The sequence below is a fragment of the Aotus nancymaae genome, unplaced genomic scaffold, assembly GCF_030222135.1.
Source record: "Aotus nancymaae isolate 86718 unplaced genomic scaffold, 86718_ANA_hifiasm-v0.15.2.pri h1tg000011l, whole genome shotgun sequence".
Taxonomy (NCBI): domain Eukaryota; kingdom Metazoa; phylum Chordata; class Mammalia; order Primates; family Aotidae; genus Aotus; species Aotus nancymaae.
In genome coordinates, this window is record NW_026988422.1 from 23,000,043 (window position 1) to 23,026,528 (window position 26,486).

Below are 26,486 nucleotides of genomic sequence, written 5' to 3' on the forward strand. Positions count from 1 at the left end.
TGTGGGAAACTCATGGAGATTTATATCTCAATTTTTTTTTTTTTTTTGAGACAGTCTAACTCTGTCTTCCAGGCTAGAGTGCAGTGGTGCTGTCTCAGCTCACTGCAATCTCTGCCTTCTGGGTTCAGGTGATTCTCCTGCCTCAGCCAACTGAGTAGCTGGGATTACAAGCATGTGACACCATGTCCAGCGAATTTTTGTAGAGACAGGGTCTCATGTTGCAGGCTGGTCTTGAACTCCTAACCTTAAGTGATCCATCCACCTTGGCCTTCCAAAGTGCTGGGATTACAGGCGTGAGCCACCACACCTGGCCTGTCTAGATTTTTGAAAAAGGAACCAGTTAAAAAGAAGTTAAAAGAGCAGGCTAATTGGCATATATCTGTCACTCAAAAAAACATGAACGTGGTACACTTTGATGGAAGAAAAGGTACTGGAAACAGTGGCTTGCTTAGGTACATCAATTTTACTGTTACATTATAAATCTTTATTGCTCAAAATTCAGTCCTATCAGCAGACTGACATCCTATATTTTTAGTCATCTTACTTAGTAATGCTATTCCAAATCCCAAAACACAAGAGATTGCGTGTTGCTTTTTGTCTCTGCCTATTGACCATGGTATGGTGGTATGTTCCACTGTGCAATCTTAGGAAAGCCACTTTCTTATCTGGGATTTCACTCTCCTCACCTATAAAATATTCTTCCTACTTTGTATCTGAATAATGAGGATTAAATGCAATAGTGCATTTGAAAACACTTGGAATTTCAACTACAGAGACTTATTCTTCCAATTCTACCAATTGTAGTTATCTGTCTAAATTAAGCTTTACTCAGAAGTCTTAATTAAAATGACCTTAAGTCCCTGTTTACCAAACATTCCTGATTGTAAGAACCATCTGGAGATACTTGTTATAAATTCCAGATCCTTAGGGCTCACTCCAGAGCTATTAAGTCAGAATCTTCAGAGAAGAGGCACGAAACTCTTAATAAGGGCCCCATGTGACTCTTAAGATCGCAAAAATAGGAAGCTCTTCTGTCAATACCTGTTTAAATATAGTGTGCCTGAGAAACATCCAAAAAGCTTGTCAAAAAAAAGAAGTGACAGGAAATTAAAAACAAGTGCCTGGAAGAAAAAATTAAATGCCAGAAAGTAGTGAAGTGTTAAAACAAACAAACAAACAATGGGGATGTGTCAAGTGGACACCAGGGCCAACAGAAAGGGCACCCAAAAGGCCAAAACCAGAAAATGTAAGTATTAGATTATTACTCAAAGTATAAAATAAATGTCTGTAAGTCTCTCCTGATATAAATGATTGAATAAATGATGGAAAATGGACAAATCTCCCATGAAGAATTCCAAATAATTTATGTAAATATTCTACCCTCAAGGAGGCAAAACTTAATTCCCCTCACGTGTGGGTTGCACATGGTGGTTTCCTTCCAAAGAATACATATGGTAAGGGGAGAGGAAAAAGAATACAGTGGGGAAATGACAAAACTACCTCAGTGTACACTTGTTATGTGATAAGAGTGGCATTTTCCCTGTGTGGTATTTTTCCCCAAAACCCATAACCTCAATCTGATCATGAGTAGCACATCAGACAAACCCCAAGTTGAAGGGCATTCTATAAAAAATACCTGACCAGTACTTTTTAAAACTGTTAAGGTCATAAAAAAGACAAGGAAAGTCTAGGACCAGGCATGGTGGCTCACGCCTGTAATTCTAACACTTTGGGAGGCCAAAGCAGGAGGGTTGCTTGAGGCCAGGAGTTCAAGACTAGGCTGGGCAACATAACGAGAGCTCACATCTATGATCAAAAGATCATGCTGGGCTGGTCCTGATGGCTCATGCCTGTAATCCCAGCACTTGCAATGAGCTGAGATCTTGCCACTGCACTCCAGCCTGGGAGAGAGAGCAAGACTCCATCTCAAAAAAAAAAAAAAAAAAAGATTCTCCTGGCATGATGGAACACTCAGGAGGCTGAGGTGAAAGGATTGCTTGAGCCCAGGAGTTTGAGGTTACAGTGAGCCATGATTACATCACTGCACTTCAGCCTGGGCAACAGAAGGAAACCCTGTTTCAAAAAACAACAACAAAAGACTTATTACAAAAATAAGGAAAGTCTAGGCCAGGTGCGGTGGCTCACGCTTGTAATCCTAGCACTTTGGGAGGCAGAGGTGGGTGGATCACCTGAGGTCAGGAGTTCAAGACCAGCCTGGCCATCATGGTGAAACCCTATCTTTAAAATAAATAAATAAGGAAAGTCTAAGAAAACTGTCACAACCAAGAGAAGCCCAAGAAGGTATGATGACTAAATGTAGCATGGTATCCTAGACAGGATCCTGGAACAGAAAAAGGAGATTAGATAAGAACTTAGAAAATTTGGGTCGGGCGCGGTGGCTCACGCCTGTAACCCGAGCACTTTGGGAGGCTGAGGTGGGTGGATCACGAGGTCTGGAGTTCGAGACCAGCCTGACCGACATGGTGAAACCCTGTCTTTACTAAAAAATATTAAAAATTAGCCGGGCGTGGTGGCACATGCCTGTAATCTCAGCTACTCAGGAGGCTTAGGCAAGAGAATCACTTGAATCCGGGAGGTGGAGATTGCAGTGAGCCAAGATAGCGCCATTGCATTCCAGCCTGGGTGACAGAGCAAGACTCCATCTCAAAAAAAAAGAACTTAGAAAATTTGAATAAAGAAAACCAATCAAAAAAAAAAAAGAAAGAAAATTTAAATAAAATATGAACTTTAGTTAACAAGAAAGTATCAAAATTGGTTCAACAGTTGTAACAAATATACCATACAAGTGTAAGATGTTAATAATCGGAAACTGGGTGTGTGTTATATGGAATCTCTGTACTGTCTTCACAATTTTTCTGTAAATCTAAAACTATGCTAAATATTAATGTTTATTAAAAACAAAAAGAAATTCTGAATCACAACACTAAGGTAAGGTCCAATCATTTGCATTTTCTTTCTAGAGATGGAGTCTCACTATGTTGCACAGGCTGGAGTGCAGTGGCTATTCATAGGTGTGATCTGTGATTATGCATTAGCGCCTCGAGCTCCTCGGCTCAAGCAATCTTCCTGCCTAGCTTCCTGAGTAGCTGGGACTACAGGCACACACCATCAGACCCAGCCAGTAATTTACATTTCTAACTAGCACTTGTTTCCCAACTCCTTTGCTTCTGGTGGGTGGCCACAAGCCTGTTCCAAAGTCAGCTCCCAATCTGGCCTTCAGTCTAAAGTAGAACAACTGTGAGGCTGTCTGACCACAAAGTTCACCGATTAACACTGTTACAGGTATTTGCAAAGTAGGTCATCTCAGCCTCTGTTCATCTGCGTTTTTAGGGATTAGTCAGAGGAACAGGTAACCCTATTTCAGATCGCCAGCAGGAAAAGGCGTGGTAAAATAGAAAAGCAGATAGCTGATTTCCATTGGGGGAGTAACACCCATTTTAATGGGTGTCAAACAGCTTAGTCACTTTTGTTTTGTTTATGCTGCTCCCTCTCCAAGTACCACTTCCTTGGGCTCCATACCAGATTAAAGAAATCAAGTGCCAAAGTACTACCTCACAAAATGAGTTGCTGAAGACTTCCATGATAAATAAGATTGTTCCTGAGCCCCTGTTTCCAATAGTCATTTCTCCAGTCTTAATCCTGAGCAAGTCACATCCCTAATGCTTTGTCTGTTCCCTTGTATATATAACATTGGTGTCTCTTGTAGGTGAGAAGACTGTGGCATTGAAGAGGATACAGCACTGCTGAGTTAAGTGATCCTAAAAATGTATGCATAACAGACTAATGATTCCTGGTAATTTGTGCAACTTTATAAAAAAACTCAGGACCCAGGAGAGAAAACCGGCAAGAAAAACAGGGCAGATTTTAGATCTGGAAGGGCAAAGAATACTGCCAGGAGCTAGGTTCTTTTGAAGACCCTGAAAAACATACAACCAAAAATATCAGGTGATATTATTTTTCATCACATGGTCATTACCACATGGGGTGTGTGTGTGTGTGTGTGTGTGTGTGTGTGTTTCTCCATGGTTACCTTCTTTTGTCAGAACTATAATGCTTTTCTTTCTACCATACTCTAAGGACAGGAAAAGACTTCCTACTCTTTGGTGTTTACACCTATACCATATTTGTTTGTGTTCCCTGCTACTGTGTTGCTCAGTCATAAGGGTCTCTTCATCTTTGCACAGTCCTGTTTGCTTAACCATTTGTATTATTACTCACAAAGCTTCCCTCCCCTTCATTCTCACTGTTCTGTTCAGAATCTAGAAGTAGAAAACTGATTTCACCATTAATTCATGATGATCTTGAGTGAGATCCATTGCTAATTAGGAACAATCATATCTGTGAAAAGCATATGCTTTGAACTCAAAAAACAACCACAACAGAAATTTCAACACCTATTGTGTGCAGTGCACTATGGGAATACAAGAAAGTTCCAGCTCTCAAAGAGCACTAAACTCTAGTACCATTAGATCTGGTTTCTAATCCTAGATCTGCCACTGACAGATTTCATTAGTTTAGGCAAGTCAGCCTCCTTGGCCTCAGTCTCTTCTCTGAAGAGCAGTTGGGTACATTGCAACCACCTGCTTCAGCTGGCACAGGATCCACAGTTTTAGCAGTGAAAGTTCTGTGCCCCAGGAAACTTCTCAGTACTAGGTAGGCCACATGGTTAGACCCTCCATTGGACAGGTTATCTGAGATCCTTTTTGGCTCTGTTTCTTTTGGGTCTCAGCTTCAGGTTCTTCTAAAGGCATGCTGTGTATGCCATCAGAGAGTGTGGACTGAATCACAGGGAGGGAGTGGAGTGGCTGTATCCAAATAACTTGAAAGGCATCCTGCCTCCTGACCTGTGACTCACATGGGATGCTGCAGGACATCATTCCTAACATCTCACAGGAAGAGAAATCAGCTGAGAATGGTATATTCAGACAAGAGACATTGTTGGGTTTCCCAGTGGAAAAGAAATTCAAAAACAATTGACTAATGAGAGGAATGTGTAGCAAATGTTGAGCTGCCAGAATTCTTGCAAGTAAGCCAATGACCTTTTAAGCTACATCTACAACTGACTAGTTTCTTGGCCATCATCCCAATGAAGGTTCCTTTCCCAGTTTAGATTGTATTGAGAACTGGCTTGGCAGTAAGACTTTTAGCATCCTCAGATACAGATTTATTTCAGCATGAAATCAGTCTTTTTAAAGGCCTTAAAAAACAAAAAAGACAGAATGAGTGACTGCCATGGCTGATATTGACAATGATTCTGTTGTCCTAATTTTTTATGACTTTCAAGAAAAGGATCCTCGGATGACTTGGATCAAGTGGGAGACAGCCTGAAACAAGGTCTTGAGCAGATCTGCAAGGGAGTTACAGTGGCTGCCAGCTGACCCAGAACTGACTCTGCAAGAGATGCAGCTTGCCACAGATTTCTACTTAATTTAGAGGCAAGCTTTATAATCACCTTGTACATTTTTTGTGTGACTGGTTTCATTTTGGCTTTATGCCTAAGTCAGCTCTTATTTCAATCTCACCTCCTAGAATAAATTTGGCCCAATTAATTTCTTCTCAGCCATTCTTTCTTAAGCAGCTGGATCTAAAACACAGCCCAGATCATTGTTGAGAGGAGGTAGAGTATTCACGGAGAGAGTCAAAAGAGCTGGATGAACACAAGCTATTTAAGGAACTAAGGAACAAATCAAGGAACTTCTCCAATTCAGCAAATTAAGAAGACAGCAGTTATTCAAGGGCTCTTCCCCACCACTGACCAATCAAAAATACAGTAAAAATCAAGTAAAACTGGTTTAAAAAGTATGTGTCAAATACTAACAATTCTCCCAACCAAATTTACTCCAAACCTTTTTCTGCGAGCTCAACTTTAGTACAACTGAGAATATTAACAAAGGAAACTTAGCCAAAAGCTCATAAGTTAATTATATGGAGACTATGACTCAAATGAAAATTCCTGTTTACATGTAACTGAGATCTAGTCACATGAATATCTACAGAAGATATTTTTGGTGATACATAGTCACCATGGGAGAGACACCCTAAATAAGAAGGCTCTAAGCATGTGACTTGAAATTCTTTCAGTTGAAGGGTATTATATGTTACCTAATGGACTATGAAGAAATTTAAAAATACGTGTTGCTTGCTTTGTGGACCCAGGCAGGCAGCCAAGATTCTCATAATGGGTAAGACTGAGCCACCTGCCTTGTCCCCTGGCCTTTGTTAAGTTCTCATTTGTGGGGTGAGAGGAGCGGTGGGGAGAGATTTTTACTTCCTACCTGAGACAGTTTCTGACAAAAGGTCAGATGACACCAAAGAGGTCAAATCAAAGCTGTCAATCAGAATCACCAAACCCTTGGTTGGGCTTGCCCTTTGCAAGCCAGACAGCAGTGCTGCCCACTCAAGAGCCGTCTGCTGGGCACCCACTGTGTGCTGAAGACCGTCAGCTCTGACCCTACACAAACCCCTCCCCACTGTTTTTTCCTGTAAGATGAGATGGAGACTTTGTAGATGTGGTGAGTTAGTAAGAAAGGCTCGCTTTTGTCAGTGACTGTCTTGTGTTTTGTTTTTTATTTTACTCTTCCCCTCATCTCCCCTCCAACCTCCCCTCTTTTGTTGTTAATTAGTTTAGTTTAGTTTTGTTTTTGAGACAGGGCCTTGCTCTGTCGCCTAGGCTGGAGTGCAGTGGCATGATCATAGCTCACTGCAGTTTGAACTCTTGGGCTCAAGTGATCCTCCTGCCTCAGCTTCCTGAGTAGCTGGTACTACAGGCACAAGACCCCGTGCCTGGCTAATTTTTTGTGTTTTTGTAGATACAGGGTCTCACTATGTTGCTCCAGTTGGTCTCAACCTCTTAGTCTCCAGTTGTATCTTTAATGGTAAAATTATGTGTATTAAACCCGATCCTGGTCCTCAGGGGTTCTGTTTGTTACCTCATTCTAGTTTTCTAGTTCTCTGCAAGCAAGAGTTTTTGTTTCCTTAAGTCATTCATCCTGATATTTTTTTTTTTTAAAAAAAGCATCTATCCTCAGATATTCCTTTATGGCAAAACAGATTAAGACATAAATTCTGCCGGGCATGGTAGCTCACGCCTGTAATCCCAGCACTTTGGGAGGCTGAGGTGGGCAGATCACCTGAGGTCAGGAGTTCAAGACCAGTCTGACCAATATGGTGAAACCCCATTTTTTTTTTAATCCTGTTTCATCTTTGATTTTATTTATTTGAATTTTCCCTCTTTTTTTTTTTTAGTCTAAGGTTTATTAATTTTATCTTTTTTTTATTGCATTTTAGGTTTTGGGGTACATGTGAAGAACATGCAAGATTGTTGCATAGGTGCATATGTAGCAGTGTGATTTGCTGCCTTCCTCCCCTTCGCCTATAATGTGGCATTTCTCCCCATGCTCTCTCTCCCCAACTCCCCACCCCCTGCTGTCCCTCCCCTATTTCCCCCAACAGACCCCAGTGTATAGTGCTCCCCTCCCTGTGTCCATGTGTTCTCATTGTTCAACACCCGCCTATGAGTGAGAACATGCGGTGTTTGATTTTGTGTTCTTGTGTCAGTTTGCTGAGAATGATGGTTTCCACGTTCATCCATGTCCCTACAAAGGACGCGAACTCATCGTTTTTGATGGCTGCATAATATTCCATGGTGTATATGTGCCACATTTTCCCTGTCCAGTCTATCATCGATGGGCATTTGGATTGGTTCCAGGTCTTTGCTATTGTAAACAGTGCTGCAATGAACATTTGTGTGCATGTGTCCTTATAGTAGAATGATTTATAATCCTTTGGATATATACCCAGTAACAGGATTGCTGGGTCAAATGGAATTTCTTTTTCTAGGTCCTTGAGGAACCGCCACACTGTCTTCCACAATGGTTGAACTAACTTACACTGCCACCAACAGTCTTAAAGTGTTCCTATTTCTCCACATCCTCTCCAGCATCTGTTGTCTCCAGATTTTTTAATGATTGCCATTCTAACTGGCGTGAGATGGTATCTCAATGTAGTTTTGATTTGCATTTCTCTAATGACCAGTGATGATGAGCATTTTTTCATGTTTGTTGGCCTCATGTATGTCTTCTTTTGTAAAGTATCTGTTCATATCCTTTGCTCACTTTTGAATGGGCGACCCCATCTTTTAAAAAAAAAAAAAAAGACATAAATTCTTTGAAACTGGGCATAGTGGCTCACATTTGCAATCCCAGCACTTAGGGAGGCCAAGGTGGGAGGATCACTTGAGTTCAGGAAGTCAAGACCAGCCTGAACAATAAGAGTAAGACCTTGTTGCTATGAAAAATTAAAACATTAGCTGAGCATGGTGGCGCATGCCTGTAGTCCCAGCTACTCAGGAGGATGAGGTGGGAGAATCACTTGAGCCCATGAGATGGCAGCTGCAGTGAGCTGAGATTGCACCACTGCACTCCAGCCTGGGCAACAAAGTGAGATCCTGTTTCCTCACCCTGTGACAAAAAAAAAAAAAAAAAAAAAGGCCTTGGAGATTGGTACAGTGGTGAAAAACATACAAAGGGAAACAATTACTAAGGCCTTTGTCATTTTTTGTGTGTGTGATTTCTGGTTAGTTGCTAAGCCTTGCCTTTGTATTGATCAATTGCTACAACTTCCAAAGGCAGTTGGAGATTTTTTTAACAAGCCAGAGAAAACAGGATTTGACAGCAGGACTTTCAGAGCAAATAAGCAAAATCACTGAAACAAAAAGCACAAAATACCTAATTTTCCCTTGAAAATTTGTAAACACACCGAAGAATGTGTTCCCATTTAAGAGGCCAAATGCAGCTCAATCCCTTCCATTTTCTTTGGTAACAAAGCCTGGCACTCTAAGGTGTTTGGTGGTAACAGAAATTCCACATGCCACGTTCTAGAATGTGTGGGTCCAATACACTCTGTGTAAATGCCATTTTCTAGCCTGGATAGATCCCGGTTGCCTTGTCCCTAGTCGGTATAGCCTTGAATTTAGCTTGATTTTGTTTTTCTCTCTCTACAAAATGGTGCCTTAGATTTTCATCAGATTTAGAGTGGAACAAAGTAGGGGGTGCAAATTAATATTTGCCTTCCCTCCACAGTCAAAGGGGATTTTTAACCCCTCACTCCCGCTGCTCTTTCCCCTTCTTCGATTGAGCAGTCTCTGCTTCTCAGCTTGTCTCTTACTCAAGCGGAATGCATAAAGTGAAGTGACCTCCTGCCAAGATCCAAGACTCCGGAGAAGACTGGTCTCCAACGTGAGGAAGGTTGGAGAGCAGAGATGGTGGGTGCACCCCATTGCATTGCAGTAGAAGGGAAACATGTTTCTGGCCTTCCAAGTTGGATGTGTCAATGTCTTTTCCCAGAAGATATACTTACACACAATGATTAGTCTCAAACTATCTGTACAGCCTTATATTTTGGGGATGTTAAGTACAAGTATTAATATACTGGAAGGCCTAACACAGTCTATAGTGCAGCACTGCAGTCCAGCTTGTGAACCCACTTAAAACCCTAACGTCACTTGCAACATTGTGTAAGAAAATGCTTTCCAAGCCCTAAATCTTAGAAACGTAAAGCAGAGAATGACAAATAAATGACTCCCTAGTATCTTTACTCTTTTTTTCTTTTTTGGAAACAGGGTCTCACTCTGTCTCCAGGCTGGAGCACAGTGCCACAATCATGGCTCACTACAGCCTTGCAAGGAGATCCTCCTGATTCAGCCTCCTAAGTAGCTGAGACTATAGGCATGCATCACGAGGCCCAGCTAATTTAAAATTTTTTTTTTTTTTTTTGTAGAGACAGGTCTTGCTATGTTGCCCAGGCTGCTCTAGGACTCCTGGCCTCAAATGATCCACCTGCCTCAGCCTCCCAAAGTGCTGTGATTACACACATGAAGTACCGCACCCAACCTGGCCCCTACCTTTACTCTTAGACTGAATTGGGAATCTACAGTCTGTTTGCTGAGGTAAATGTGCTTACTTTATGCACTGTCCATTTTATATACATTTCTACCTCAAAGGATTAACTTAGATAAATTTCAAAATTTATTTAGAAAAGTTTTGATAATCCTCAATGACAGTAAAGGTTTTCAGAAACTGGCACTCACATATGCCATTGGTGAGAGTGTAAACTGCTACAACATATTGGAAGCCAAGTAAGTAATACCTAATTAAAAAAAACCCGAAAGCAAGCTAAATATACATTGTTATGGCTCTGGTTAAATCAGTAATGCAGGGCCAGGCACAGTGGCTCATACTTGTAATCCCAGCATTTTGGGAAGCTGGGGCAGGCAGATTGCTTGAGCTCACAAATTTGAGAGCAGCCTGGGTTGAAGTGATTCTCCTGCCTCAGCATCCCGAGTAGCTGGATTATAGAGGTCTGCCACCACACCTAGCTAATTTTTTTGTATTATTTGTAGTACAGACAGGGTTTCACCCTGTTGGCCAGGCTGGTCTCAAACTCCTGTCGTCAAGTGATCCACCCACCTCGCCCTCTCAAAGTGCTAGGATTACAGGCATGAGCCACAACGCCTGGCCTTAATTGTATTTTTAAAAGTTGCAGAATAGAATGGATATTATACTATTTATGATTTTTAAAAAACAGATTATACATATATATTTATTTGTATTTTTTTTTTTGAGACCGAGTCTTGCTCTATCACCTAGGCTGCAGTGCAGTGTCGCAATTCTTGGCTCACTGCAGCCTCCGCCTCCCAAGTTCAAGCAATTCTTTTTTTTTTTCTTTTTTGAGACGGAGTTTCACTCTTGTTACCCAGGCTGGAGTGCAATGGCGCGATCTCGGCTCACAGCAACCTCTGCCTCCTGGGTTCAGGCAATTCTCCTGCCTCAGCCTCCTGAGTAGCTGGGATTACAGGCACGCGCCACCATGCCCAGCTAATTTTTTGTATTTTTAGTAGAGACGGGGTTTCACCATGTTGACCAGGATGGTTTCGATCTCTTGACCTTGTGATCCACCCGCCTCGGCCTCCCAAAGTGCTGGGATTACAGGTGTGAGCCACCGCACCCGGCCAAGCAATTCTTTTGCTTCAGCCTTCCAAGTAACTGGGACTATAGGCGAGCACCACCACGCCTGGCTAATTTTTGTATTTTTAGCAAAGACGGGGTTTCACCATGTTGGCCAGGCTTGTCTCCAACTCCTGACCTTGTGACCTGCTCGCCTCGGCCTCCCAAAGTGCTGGGATTGCGGGCATGAGCCACTGTGCCCAATCTATTTATTTATACGTTTGTTGAAGCATATGCTTTTATAAACATAAGAATTTTCAGCACTTTTGGAGGCTGAGGCGGGCAGATCACGAGATCGAGAGATTGAGACCATCCTGGCCAACATGGTGAAACCCTGTCTCTACTAAAAATACAAAAATTAGCCAGGTGTGGTGGTGCACACCTGTAGTCCCAGCTACTCAGGAGGCTGAGGCAGGAGAATTGCTTGAACCCGGGAGGCGGAGGTTGCAGTGAGCCGAGGTCGCACCACTGCACTCCAGCCTGGCGCCTGGTGACGGAGTGAGACTCTGTCTCAAAAAAAAAAAAGAATTTTTAAGAAGAATATATAAGAAATGATTAATGGTGCTTAAGAACTGGGACCAAGAACCTTATTACTGAATTTCTTTACATAAGCAGAAATTTCATCATTTACTATACTAATTAGGCTAGGCAAGATGGCTCATGCCTGTAATTCTGGCACTTTGAGAAGCCAAGGCAGGCAGATCACTTGAGCCCAGGAGTTGGAGACTATCCTGGGTGACACAGTAAAACCTTGTCTCTAGTAAAAATAAAAACAATTCGCTGGGTGTGGTGACATGTGCCTATGGTCCCAGCTACTTGGGAGGCTGAGGAGGGAGGATCACTTGAGCTCAGCAGGTCAAGGCTGCAGTGAGTTGTGATTATGTCACTGCACTCCAGCTTGGGTGATAGAGTGAGATCCTATCTCAGAAAAATAAAATAAAATACTAACAAAAAACATTGTATGTACTTAAGAATCTACATTATCCTGCCGGGCGTGGTGGCTCACGCCTGTAATCCAAGCACTTTGGAGGCCAAGGCGGGCGGATCACCTGAGGTCGGGAGTTCAAGACCAGTCTGACCAACATGGTGAAACCTCGTCTTTAAAAAAATAATAAAAAATAAATAATCTACATTATCTACATTATCAGTTCAGTCTGGTAACATAATCAGGCTTCCTAAGATTGAAAATCAAGAATCCCAGAGCTGGATGTATTTAATAAAACTCTGAGGCTGGGCATGGTGGTGCATGCCTGTAGTTCCAGCACTTTGGGAGGCTGAGGCGGGTAGATCACCTGAGGTCAGAAGTTTGCCATCTGACTAACATGGTGAAACCCCATCTCTACTATACACAAAAAAATTAGTTGGGCATGGTGGCATATATGTGTAATCCGAGCTACTTGGGAGGCTGACACAGAAGCATGGCTTGTACCTGGGAGGCGGAGGTTGCAGTGAGATGGCACCATTGCACTCTAGCCTAGGCAACAAGAGCAAAACTCCGTCTTGAAAACAAAAAACAAAACTCTGCCTTTTACGATAGCAGCTTTTGAATCCCCATTAGTCTTTTAGGCTACTGAATTGCCAACAAGAAGCATTAGTGCATTAAGCTCTTCTACTAGCTTCTATATTTGAGTAAATCGGTATAATCCTCATGTCTGGAAATGAGAATGTATCTGTGGTGCTGTATAAACCACCATGTATATACCCAATACCTTACTATTTCGTTTAGATGTTTTTGAGGTCATGGGGTGATCAAGTGAGAAGATCTTTCTGGCTCTCTGTTTCCTAGAGGAAAGAGGGCAGTTAGGTCCAAGGTGACTCTAGCATTGTCTAATTACCTCATTTGCTTTCAGCTAACCACTGAGAGACTGAATCAGGACTGGAGACCACTGGGGAAGTTTTTCCACTTTGTTGAATCCTTTTAAATATATCTTCTCATTTCTAAGGCATCAATTTATTCTGTCCTAGAATTATGTTTTCATCATTGGTTGCTTGTATAATAACCATTGTTTGCATTATGTAAGTGTGCTCACTGGGCCCCGGAAACCCTACTGATTTAAGTGCCACCATCAGGGGAAGAGGCTCATGCTCTGTCCTCCAGCTGCCAATGAACACAAGCTCAGAGCCAGGCTCATGTTTGCAGAGAGTAGGGACTGGCATCCAGAAGGCCAAGGAGCACAAACTCATAACTCAGAGAAGTTTGGGTGAAGGAGGAAAGCTCAGCATAGACAGCTAGCTCTGCCCCCACCTTGGATCCTGGAGGCTACTGGGCAAAGCCACCCCATAAGGATGTAACAAAATCATACAGTTGTCCATGGAGCCACTGAGCCGTGATGATGAACCAAGTCCCTCTGCTCCAGCCTCAAAGCTGGCACCGGGCTACTGTCCACCCATCAGACTGGCTTTTTTGAATCTATCTTTTCAGGATACCAGAGAATCCCAACCTGGATCTTGTTTTTGAACAAAGGTGTTATTTTGGGGAACAGGAAGAGTAACTGGGACCCTCATCTGGATGTCTCACAGTGCTGCCTCTATTATTTAAGTCAGGATATCCTGTTCTTTTAAGCATATGTAAGGGGCTGAGTCTTACACACACACTGAAGAGTCAGAAGGAGGGAGTGCCCCCCAAAGGGTCTCTCTCCGACATCCCCACTGGCTTTAGACACAATATCCCCCAAATCCGTTGGATTTTGATTATGAAGTTTAGAACATTTTTTTCTTTCCCAAAGAACAACTTTCTTACCACCCTTGGAATAGTATATTTACTATTCCAAAAAATATATGTAACAATAGACAAATATAGGACAGTTCAGGAAACCAGTGAGTCTGAAAAAACAAATCTTTTTTCCCTCTAAAGAATGTGTGTGTAGGTGTGTGTGTATGTGCAGGAGTGTGTGCATGTGTGTGTTATATTTCTTAATAAGAGGATCATATTATGCATTCTATTTGGCAACTTTTTTTTTTCTTGTCTCTGGTTTTGTACTTCTTTCTTCTTTCATCTTTTGCCTTTCCTTGTCTTTGCCTACCACTACTCCTATTTCTTTCTTTCTTTTTTTGAGACAAGATCTCACTTTGTTGCTCAAGCTGGAGTGTGGTGGTATGATCATAACTCATAGGAGCCTCAACCTTCTGGACTCAAGGGATCCTCCTGCCTCAGCCCCCTAAGTAGCTGGGACTATAGGCGTGCATCACTATGCCCAGCTAATTTTTGTATTTTTGTAGAGACGGGGTTTCCTCATGTTGCCATATTGCTCCTGTTTCCATCCTCATTCTTTTTGAAAGAACAAATATACCTCTATGTTCAAAGGGGCAGCCTCAAAAACACTGCATATGACAACAAAAAATAATGTTGAGTTGTGAAGAGCACAGATTCTGGAGCCAGCCTGCTTGGGGTAGATTCCCAGCACCATCTCTATGCCAGCCAAAGACTTAACCTCTCTCTCTCTGAGTTTCCCTAGCTGCCAAATGGGGGTACCAATAATAACAGTACCTATATAATAGGGATGCTAAGTAGATTAAATTAGATCATATAGAAAGCAATTAGAACAATGCCTGGCACATGGAAAATGCTCAATATATTTTAGTTCTTATTTACTAAGAGCTGCTCTTTCAATAGCTGCATGTTTAAAGTAAAGCAGGCCTCTTTCTGGCTATCTCCTGTTGCTGTCACAGCCCTGTCTTCTCATTCTTCACTTCTTCCTCCTATAGGCTTTTCTTCTTTTCCTTCCTCTTCCTGTTGTTGTAAATTATCCTGCATCTCTCCCTTCTCTTAAGTAACTATTCTTTTGCCATTTCCTGCAGCAGCCACTATCAAGACAAGGCATGAGCCTCACCCTTACCCAAAGCCACTGCCACACCCTGGGCCTGTTGCCATTTCAACCAGCCCAGATCAGGCTCCCAGTCAGATCACCTCCTCAGCTGGAGAAGCACTGTCATGGTGGCATATGGCTCAGCAGTCCCAGAAATGACTCACCCCAGAGTGTGGGAAACTTGCTCATAAGCTCCCAATTGCCAGTCTGGGGACACTACAAGGACTGAAGCACTATTATACCTTTGTGGCAGTTTGTGTTTGTTTTTCAGTACTTAACTCCATCCTCAAGCCTCAGAACAAAATCACTGGCATTAGGGAAAGGAAGAGAAATATGATAGGATTGTCAAGGTACAGAGAAGATGCTATATAAATATTTATTAAGTTAATGAATGGGTCCAGGCTCAAGCCTATAATACTTTGGGAGGTGGAAGTGGGAGGCTCACTTGAGCTCAGGAGTTCTAGACAAGCCTGGGCAACATAGCAAGACCTCGTCTCTACTAAAAAGTTTTAAAATTAGCCAGGGGTGGTGGCATGTACCTGTAATCCCAGCTACTCAGGAGGCTGACGGGGAGGATCACTTGAGCCCTAGAGGTCAAGGCTGCAGTGAGCCATGATTGCACCACTACACTCCAGACTGGATGACAGAGTGAGAACCTGTCTCAAAAAAAAAAAAAAAAAAAAAGCCATTGATGAAGCAGTAAAAAGTATGTTTATTTTATTTTATTTATTTATTTATTTTTGGGATGGAGTCTCACCCTGCCACTCAGGCTGGAGTGCAGTGGAATGATCTCAGCTCACTGCAACCTCCGACTTCAGGGTTTAAGTGATTCTCTTGCCTCAGCCTCCCAAGCAGCTGGGATTACAAGCACCTGCCATCATGCCCAGCTAATTTTTGTATTTTTGTTGAGAGAGGGTTTCACCATGTTGGCAAGGATGGTCTTGAACTCCTGAACTCAGGTAATCCATCCGCCTCAGCCTCCCAAAGTGCTGGGATTATAGGCGTGAGCCACTGAGCCCAGCCAAAAGTATGTTTTAATATATCTTTATTTTTATTTTATTTATTTATTTGTTTATTTTTGAGACAGAGTCTCACTCTCTTGCCCAGGCTGGAGTGCAGTGTCGTGATCTCAGCTCACTGCAACCTCTGCCTCCTGGGTTCACGCAATTCTCCTGTCTCAGCCTCCCGAGTAGCTGAGATTACAGGCACCTGCCACCATGCTTGGCTAATTTTTGTATTTTTAGTAGAGACAGGGTTTCACTATGTTTGCCAGTCTGGTCTTGAACTCCTGACCTCAGGTGATCTGCCTGCCTCAGCCTCCCAAAGTGCTGGGATTACAGGTGTGAGCCACTGTACCCTGCCTGTTTTAATAAATCTTGATCCCTGTGTACACATCTTTCAAGTACTCTGTGGTGAAATGGGAAATGCAGTACAAAGCACTTGAGCTATTGAATTGTGAGTTAAACTAGTTGCTTTTTTTCAAGGAACACCACTGAAATCATCTATCTATCTATCTATCTATCTATCTATCTATCTATCTATCTATCTTATTTTTGGAGACAAGGTCTTGTTCTATTGCCCAGGCTGGAGTGCAGTAATGCAATCCAGCAATCATAGCTCACTGTAGCCTCAACTTCCTCCCAGACTCAAATGATCCTCCACCCCAGCTTCCCAAGCAGCTGGGGCTATAGGCACACACCACCATACCCAGCTTATTTTTAAATTTTTTATAGAGGTGGGGTCTCACCATGTTGCCCAGGCTGGTCTCTAATTCCTGGGCTGAAGTGATCCTCCCACCTCGGCCTCCAAAAGTGTTAGGATTGCAGGCATGAGCCACTGCACCCAGGAAGACTTATATATATATATATATTTTTTTTTTGAGACGGAGTTTCGCTCTTGTTACCCAGGCTGGAGTGCAATGGCGCGATCTCGGCTCACCGCAACCTCTGCCTCCTGGGTTCAGGCGATTCTCCTGCCTCAGCCTCCTGAGTAGCTGGGATTACAGGCACGCACCACCATGCCCAGCTAATTTTTTGTATCTTTAGTAGAGACGGGGTTTCACCATGTTGACCAGGATGGTCTCGATCTCTTGACCTCGTGATCCACCTGCCTCGGCCTCCGAAAGTGTTAGGATTACAGGCGTGAAAGACTTATTTTTTCTTCCTACAGGAATCTTTTCTCCCTGTTTCCTTTCCCCCATTAACTTAGGTGTATAAGCCCCAAATTTTAACTATTCTTTTGAGTTACTCACCATTGAACACATCCATGTATGTGCATGTAAATAAACTCTATTTTGTTTTCTTTTAAAGGCTAGTCAAGTGAAACAGTGGGAGTGGAGAAGGAACAAAAATATCTGTAACTGATTATCAATTAGTTGTAAATACCACTGCATTCCAACCAGCCAATAAAATATTTCTTTTCTCTTACTAATCTGTCTTCTGTCAGTTTAATTCACAGGCCTCAGATACTGAATTTAAGAGGGTAAAGGAAAGTTTCTCCTTTACTACAATAATAGGACAAGGAAAGGGTTCAATGAACAACCTTTCATGTTTCCCACTGAGAAATAAAAATAACATGTTATCAGGGCCGGGTGCGGTGGCTCACGCCTATAATCCCAGCACTTTGGGAGGCTGAGGCGGGTGGATCACGAGGTCAAGAGATCGAGACCATCCTGGTCAACAAGGTGAAACCCCGTCTCTACTGAAAAATACAAAAATTAGCTGGGCATGGTGGCGCGTGCCTGTAATCCCAGCTACTCGGGAGGCTGAGGCAGGAGAATTGCTTGAACCCAGGAGGCGGAGGTTGCGGTGAGCCGAGATTGCGCCATTGCACTCCAGCCTGGGTAACAAGAGAAAAACTCCGTCTCAAAAAAATAAATAAATAAATAACATTTTATCCTGGCTGGACATGGTGGCTCACACCTGTGATCCCAGAAGTTTGGGAGGCCGAGGTGGTTGGATCACCTGAGTTCAGGAGTTCAAGACCAGCCTGATCAACAGTGAAACTCCAGGTCTACTAAAAATACAAAAATTAGCTGGGTGGGGTGGTGGACACCTGTAATCCCAGCTACTCGGGAGGCTGAGGCAGGAGAATCGCTTGAACCCAGGGGGCAGAGGTTGCAGTGAGCCAGGATTGTGCCATTGTGCTCCAGCCTAGGCAACAAGAGTGAAACTCCAGCTCAAAAAGGAAAAAAAAAAAAAAAAAAGGCCGGGTCCAGTGGCTTACACCTGTAATCTCAGCTCTGCGGGAGGCTGAGGTGGGTGAATCATGAGGTCAGGAGTTTGAGACAGGCTGGCCAACATGGTGAAACCCTGTCTCTACTAAAAACACAAAAAATTAGGCATGGTGGCACATGCCTGTGATCCCAGCTACTCAGGAGGTTGAGGAAGGAGAATCGCTTGAACCTGGGAGGTGGAAGTTGCAGTGAGCTGAGATCATACCACTGCACTCCAGCCTGGGTGACAGAGTGAGGCTTGTCTCAAAAAAAAAAAATTTTTTTTGTCCTAAGTGGATTAATGCAGGAACAGAAAACCAAATACTGCATGTTCTCACTTATAAGTGGGAGCTAAACATTGGGTACTCAGGGACATAAAAATGGCAGCAATAGAAACTGGGAACTTCTAGAGAGGGGGAAGGTAGAAGGAGGGCAAGGGTTGAAAAACTAACTATTGGATGCTATGATCAGACCTGGGTGGTTGGATCAATTGTACCCCAAATCTCAGCATCACACAGTATGCCCAGGTAACAAGCCTGCACATGTACTCCCTAAATCTAAAATAAAGTTGAGGGCAAGGCACGGTGGTTCACACCTGTAATCCCAACATTTTGGGAGGCTGAGGTGTGCTGATCACCTGAGGCCAGGAGTTCGAGACCAGCCTGGCCAACATGGCAAAACCCTGTCTCTACCAAAAATACAAAAAAAGTTAGCCAGGTGTGGTGGTGCATGCCTGTGATCCCAGCTACTTGGTAGACTGAGGCAGGAGAATAGCTTGAACCTGGGAGGTGGAAGTTGCAGTGAGCTGAGATCATGTCACTGCACTCCAGCCTGGGTGTGAGAGATGGAAAAGTTCTTCAAAGTTTATATCTTAGACTATATTATGTTACAATCTCTTGTAACAAGGAGTTACAGTGTCTTGCTCTATGGCCATTATCCGCTATTAGCATAAACATATAACCATGTACATATATTCTCTAAATCAGCCACATCTTAAATCAGGTACCTTGACTGGCTCCAGCATGTCTGAACAGAACTGGGCAAACTCCAAACCCTGGTGCATGCCATTTCTTATTTGAAAACCCTTCTGACCTTCTCCTGACTAGCTTCCCCTTTTTCCTTGTCTTCTTTCCTGCTTATCTATTCAGGAAATTTCCAAGATTTTAGCCAACTGGGTCAAGCATAGAATGTGAGGTCCCATTCCAGCCAATGGAAACGGGACACAGCAACAGGGCAATGGCATCGGGTTTTCAAAGTTATAAATGTCCCTTTCTTCTTTGTTCAGGTGTGCTGTCATGGCAAGACTGGCAGCAAGTTGCACCCTTCCTGCAGGAAGTAAACTAGACTTGCTGAGTGATCCATTGTCTTGGTATGGATTTTTCCCAACACTATAAACCCATTTTCAACATATTTGGGGGCTTGTCCAGGATTCCATTTCCCCTCTGGGGCAGTCCTTTGTCCTCTCTTGTGGGGAGGTGCCCCACCACCCTATTGGGGTGGCCCCGGGGGAGAGAGTCAGGACTTACCTGGTGAGAGGAATAAACCTGGATTCTCAGCAACACAGCAGAGCAAGGGAAAGAGATTCCAAACCACGGTGACCAGGGGCCTCAGCCAGGCAACCTCATGCATAAGCCAAGGTAGGAAATGCTGCAAAGAGGCGACAAAGTATTTCCCTGGTGGTCAATTTCTGGAGGGTGGAGTGTGTGTGTGAATGTGGTGGTGTTTGTGTGAATGGTGACAAGTCTTACTGATGGGGAGTGGCCAAGGAGGATGGCACAAATGAGAAAAATGTAAGGGACCTTCAGAAGGGGGAAGGGAGGAAACAGGTCAACCTCCCAGGGCAGGGAGGGCAAGAAATTCCTAGCTTGAGGGGTTGAGCCTTCTGTAAAACACAGAATAGGTGAGAGATTCCCAGTTTTGGGGGGTTGAGTCTTCCATAAAAACGGAATAGGCGAGATTCCCAGCTTGCGAGGCTTGAGTCTTCTGTAAAAATGAAATAGGCAAGAGATTCCCAGCTTGAGGGGTTGGGCCTTCCATAAAAATGGAATAGGCAAGAGATTCCTAGCTTCAGGGGTTGAGTCTTCCATAAATGGAGACTCTGTCTCAAAAAAAAAACTTGATTAAAGTTGAAAAATAAAATAAAATTCTAACCCCCAATTGACTGAACAGACTTCCTCTTGGCCAAGGGAACCTCAGAGAAACCTTGAAAGTGAGTTCCACCCAAAACAGATGGGAGGTAGTGTCAGAGGTGTGTGAACCAGAGCAACTCCATCTTGAGTAGAGACTGGGTAAAATGCGGCTGAAACCTACTGGGCTTCATTCCCAGATGGTTATGGCTTTCTAAGTCACAGGATGAGATAGGAGGTCAGCACAAACTACACATCATAAAGACCTTGCTGATAAAAACAAGTTGCAGTAAAGGAGCTGGCCCAAACCCACCAAAACCAAAATGGTGATGTGAGTGACCTCTGGTTGTCCTCACTGCTACACTCCCACCAGCTCCATGACAGTTTACAAATGCCATGGCAACCTCAGGAACTTACCCTATATGATCTAAAAAGGGGAAGAATAAATGATCTACTCCTTATTTAGCATATCAAGAAATAACCATAATAATGGGCAATCAGCAGCCCTTGAGGCTGCTCTGTCTATGGAGTAGACATTTTTTTATTCCTTTACTTTCTTAGTAAACTTGCTTTCACTTTGCAATGCAGACTCTCTCTTGAATTTTTTTTTTTTTTTTTGAGCCAGAGTCTCACTCTGTTTCCCAGGCTGGAGTACAGTGGCACGATCTTGGCTCACTGCAACCTCTGTCTCCCAGGTTCAAGCAATTCTCCTGCCTCAGCCTCCTGAGTAGCTGGGATTACAGGTGCACACTACCACACCTGGCTAATTTTTGTATTTTTAGTAAAGACAGGGTTTCACCATGTTGGCCTGGCTGGTCTCGAACTCCTGACCATAGGTGATCTGCCTGCCTTTACCTCCTAAAGTGCTCAGCCACCGCGCCCAGCCTGTATTCTTTCTTGTGCGAGATCCAAGAACCCTCTCTTGGGATCTGGATCAAGACCCCTGTCCTGTAACAGTAGGACGTGCCTGGTTATAACTGTCCCCCCGCCACCACCACTTTGCTAACTACTATTAAGCTTTCTCTTCTAAGGGCTAAACATAAATTAGCCCTTTCAAAAGACTCCACTCCTGATCCCAATCAACCACCCAAATGCTGTCCCTAGGTTTTGTGGGTTTGACATAATACACAACATCAGACCAGCATTCCTTCCTGAAAAGAGACTAGACCATGCAGTGGTTCTGGCCACTCTACAGAGGATACATAGAGGGTTTTTCCTGTCCTCTGTTTCAACTTTTGATGTCAGAGGGATGCAAATTCCATCCTCAAGTTATACTGATGCTGCCCTTTTTTGTACATGAGACCCAGTTTCATATGCACATGCTTCTCCTTTCATAAATATTCATGACTCTTCCTGCAGCTTATTGAATATGTATATTTGGCCACCCTGCTCAGTATAAATTTCTCTTCCCTCTTCCTTTTCCTTGAAGTGCCTGTTTCTGGCTTCTGACCAGAGGCTACACTTCCCAGCCTATCAAAATGGCCACTCTGCAGGCTGAAACCCTTTACGAGAAATAAAGCTCTCCTTTCCAAATATATGAACCTTGTCATTCTTCAGCTGGCAAGGAGAAAGCTAAATCAAGCCTGGAGACAGAAAGACCGGTTTGAAGTTTGCGATTGTTCAAGCCTATTTGAAAGGATCTGAACTAGGAAATGAGAGAACAAATGAATGGGAGACACACTGGGTAGGTAGAATGGATTGAACTTCACTAATAATTAGAGGTGGAAAGTGGAAAAGAAGGAGCTGAGTTTCAGGTGTAGAGTCTTGGTTTGAGGCCAGGCATGGTGGCTTACGCCTGTAATCCCAGCACTTTGAGAGGCCAAGGCGGGCGGATCATGAGGTCAAGAAATTGAGACCACCTTGGCCAACATGGTGAAACCCTTTCTCTACTAAAAAATACAAAAATTAGCTGGGCATGGAGATGCATGCCTGTAATCTCAGCTACTCGGGAGGCTGAAGCAGGAGAATTGCTTGAACCAGGGAGTCAGAGGTTGCAGTGAGCCAAGATCTTGCCACTGCACTCTAGCCTGGTGACAGAGCAAGACTCCGTTTCAAAAAATAAAAAAAGAGTCTTGGTTTTAGAAAAGTCTGGAGAAAGAACTAGTTGGATATATGATAATAAGTTTGAAGAACCAGCAGAACACAAACTTCTACTGCCCAACCATTTATGTGAGGAGGCCCTGAACAAGTCCTGGATGTTATTAAAATGAGTCCTGTGCTGCCTTGACTATTTGCTAGAAATGCAAATCTGTATCTTAGTTTTTTAATTTGTAGGATAAGAAAGGCAACACTCACCTAGCTTCTTGAAATTTGAGTGCCGTGTAGAGATGGAGGGACTCTTGAGATCTTGACAAGAAGCCTCTGAGATTTCTGGTGGGTCATGAATCCTTTTTGGATTTTGCCTGTGTGGAGGATAAAGCTGTTGGCCCCTAAAGTTTCACTGAAAAATCACTGACATGAGGCAGTCTGATTAATAAGAGAAAAGGTATGCAAATTTTATGCAAATTTAATCAATATGTATACATGGAAGCCTTCAGAATGAAGACCCCCTCGATGAGGAGCTTATATACCATCTTAAAGTTACATAAAGAATGGGGGCTTGGATCCTGGCCAAACAGGTTATGAGATGGGGAATAGATTCTATTGAGGGGATTACTAGGGATGATCAATGGATCTGGGAATAGAGATTTACTTGGAAATAGTTCTCTTTGACAGTGAAATGGTCTGTTCAGGTGTGGTTACATTCTTGATCTTACAGAGAGAGGAAGTAAAAACAACTGTTCTCTTTGGTGCATCTGGGATCTTAGGCAGATAAAGAAACTTCAACTTCCTAGGGAGAGATAGTGGGGAGGGGCAAGGAGGTTAGAGTGAACTTGAGGCTTCTTCTTCAGTTCAGCATGTCAAAATGCCATGTTTTAGCCAGGTGTCGTGGCACATGCCTGTAATCCCAGCTACTTGAGAGGCTGAGGCAGGAGAATCGCTTGAACTCGGGAGGTGGAGATTGCGGTGAGCCAAGATCACACCATTGCACTCCAGCCTGGGCAACAAGAGTTAAACTTTGTTTAAAACAAAAAGCCATGTTTTGGGGTTATTGGTTTCTCAGCCCCAACACTTGTATAGATTTATGCATTAGTGTTACAGTAGGTAGGTAGTCAGACATGAGCAGGGCAGGGAAGAGGCTCCCTCAATCCCTACCAGGAATGTCAGGTGACCATCAAGTGATGGTCAGGCGGTTGCTAAACTGTCTCTCTAAAATAATAGTTGGTTGCAGCCAGCACCAAGGAAAGGCAGTCTCCCAACAGACAGAAAACACTTAAAACTGGCTATCAGCAGCTTCCTGATAAGATCTCAGGAGCTAGGTGAGTGGGCTCAAGCATGTAAACTAAGAGGCAAAATGGCAGAGTTTAAACACTCAACTGGTAAAGGAAAAACACCTCAAATGAGCATGTGCACAACTTCAGTAAACACAATGTGCATGTGGTCCCTCCCAAGTGCCAGCAGACCACTGCATATGTGAACAGCCCACCCCATGGGAAGAATCAGGGAGAAGAGACCAGAAGCAACCAGAAGTATGCCAATGTATAAGACCCCAAGTCAGAGGTCAAACAAGGTACTTAATCTCTCAAGTCACCTGCTTGGGCCTCTTCCAAGTATATGTTACTTCCTTTCCTTTCTATCCAACACTTTTTCATAAACTTCCACTTCTGATCTAAAATTTGCCTCAGTTTTTTCTTCTGTCTTATACCCCTCGGTCGAATTCTTCCTTCCAAATAGGGAAGGACTGAGGTTGCAGCAGTCCCCCTAGGGATTCTCTGCAACTAATATTAGTATTAATGGAATCATCTGGAATTGATGATTTCCTACCATTTTGATGTATAAAAAAGGGCAATTTCTTAAGGTTTGCTTCAACTATAGCTGTGTGATGCAGAATATTTTATTTAAAAGAGGATTTTCTGAAGTTGATTACATTATTTTCCAAATCAGTTGAGGTGGTCATTAGTCCCAGAAGGTTATTACCTAATTTTAACCATGAAGCTCAAAGAGGTAGAGATAGTTTGACTTCATTTGCATTTTAATAAGTATGATTATAAACAATAGTTTAATATTTTTGTCTGCATTTTTAATGACAACACATTCATATTGCATTTTACAATTTACAGAGAATTTCTGTCTATACTTTCTCATCTTAAACTTAAAATTATTCTGTGAGATAAACTATGCCAGTCTAATTACTCCCACTTTAAGGAAATGGGCTCGGAGAAATTCATTGATTTGCCAAAGATCACACAGATTTTAAGTAGCAGAGTCAGTACTTGAAGCAAGGGCTAGAAATCTACATGGGCAAATTAGAAATGATGAAAAACATACATGTAATAATTTTTTTATGAGACACTATTTAATAATGATCTGGGCTGGGCGCAGTGGCTCATGTCTGTAATCCCAGCACTTTGGGAGGCCGAGGCGGGCAGATCACGAGGTCAGGAGTTCGAGACCAGCCTGGCCAATATGGTGAAACCCCATTTTTACTAAAAATACAAAAATTAGCCGAGTGTGGTGGCAGGTGCCTGTAATCCCAGCTACTCGGGAGGCTGAGGCAGGAGAATTGCTTGAATCCGAGAGGCAGAGGTTGCACTGAGCCAAGATCTCGCCATTGCACTCCAGCATTGGTGACAGAATAAGACTCCAACACAAAAAAACAAAACAAAACAAAACTGATCTGGTGGTATTTCTACCTTTGAGTTCAGCGTTTGTTTATTTATTTAATAAAAGAGACAGGGTCTCATTATGTTGTCCAGGCTGGTCTCAAACTCCTGAACTCACGCAATCCTCCTGCCTTGGCCTCCCAAAGTGCTGGGATTATAGGTGTGAGCCACCATGTCCAGCCAGCATATTCTTTTTTTTTGAGACAGTCTTGCTCTGTCACCCAGGCTGGAATGCAGTGGTGCAATCTCAGCTCACTGCAACCTCCGCCTCCTGTGTTAAAGCAATTCTCCTGCCTCAGCCTCCCAAGTAGCTGGGACTATGGGCATGTGACACCATGCCCAGATAATTTTTGTATTTTTTGGCAGAGACGGAGTTTTGCCATGTTGATCTCACACTCCCAACCTCAGGTGATCTGCCCACCTGGGTCTCCCAAAGTGCTGGGATTACAGGCATGAGCCACCACGCCTGGCCACTGGGACACATTTTTAAGTTACCCTGGGGGGTGCTCCTGAGTTCAGTGTATTCTGAAACTAATTTCCTGTTGTACCGGGATCGGGGGGATAAAGAAGGACAAACACTGCCATGAAGTAAATGCTCATTATCAGCCTTCCTTCCCATGTAGGAAAGCTTCATTCTTCAAACAACAGACTGACATTCTCTCTTTGACCAAACTTTACTCAAGCTTCTGTGAACCCTCCTCTCAACTAGGCCTGCACCTCTGGACTTCTGGTCCTCCTTTACATCACCCAATTTTAGCAAAAATCCTGCTAAGTCAGTTTACCAAGAATTCTCCACCCTTGATGTCTGATTTAATTCCTCAGCTTCCACCAGCCCCCAGGTGATGTTTGATCACCCTGATTCGATCCCAAGAATTGTGTCAAATCAGTTTAGCCAGAATTCCCCTTTACCCTGATGTTTTAGATTCCTAATCTTCCAGCCCCTGATTCCTTCCCTCTTCTTGGCTATAAAACCCCACTTGTCCTTGCTGTATTTGGAATTGAGCACAAAGAAACTGAGGTTTTTTTTTTTCACCTAGTGCAGTAGTTCCTGAATAAAATCTACTTATACTGCTTTGACCACTGTCTAGCTCTGGTTTTCTTTAATAAGACATATAGAAGTGATAGTGATTACTGGTTTTCTCTTATATTATAATGGTGGACATATGAACAATTAAGGCAGAAAAGCCCAGCTGCTGTTTTCCTAGTCAGTTGAAAAGTGCAAATTTCCCTAAAGAGGCTTATAAGGAATTTCCTGAGTGTTTCTCAATGGGGAATTACAAGCCCTTGGAGACTAAATTGTGTGATCACAAGGTGAAAAAAATAACCTCCTGTCTCACAGTAATAGCTTGGGTACATCTCCACTCTTTTTTGAACCTCAGTTTTTCATTCATAAAGGTAAAAAGGCCGGGTGTGGTGGCTAATGCCTGCAATCCTGGCACTTTGGGAGGCTGAGATGGGCAGATTGCTGAGCTCAGGAGTTCGAGACTAGCCTGGGCAACACAGTGAAATCCCATCTCTACTAAAATACAAAACAATTAGCTGGGTGTGGCGGTGTGCACCTGTAGCCCCAGCTACTCAGGAGGCTGAGGCAGGAGAATTACTTGAACCTAGGA

At 43.2% G+C, this 26,486-nt stretch overlaps 1 long non-coding RNA gene across 2 annotated transcripts in view; it reads right to left on the reverse strand.

Annotated features, from left to right (window-relative positions):
• The window catches only part of LOC105728206 (uncharacterized), a 69,494-nt gene that overhangs the window by 21,528 nt on the left and 21,480 nt on the right, over window positions 1-26,486 (reverse strand). For both annotated transcript variants that reach the window (XR_001109976.2, XR_001109974.2), the window contains exons 2-3: window positions 22,466-22,572; window positions 19,571-19,691 (exon numbers count right to left, since the gene is read on the reverse strand). This is a non-coding gene — a long non-coding RNA (uncharacterized LOC105728206). The remainder of the gene's footprint in view (window positions 1-19,570; window positions 19,692-22,465; window positions 22,573-26,486) is intronic.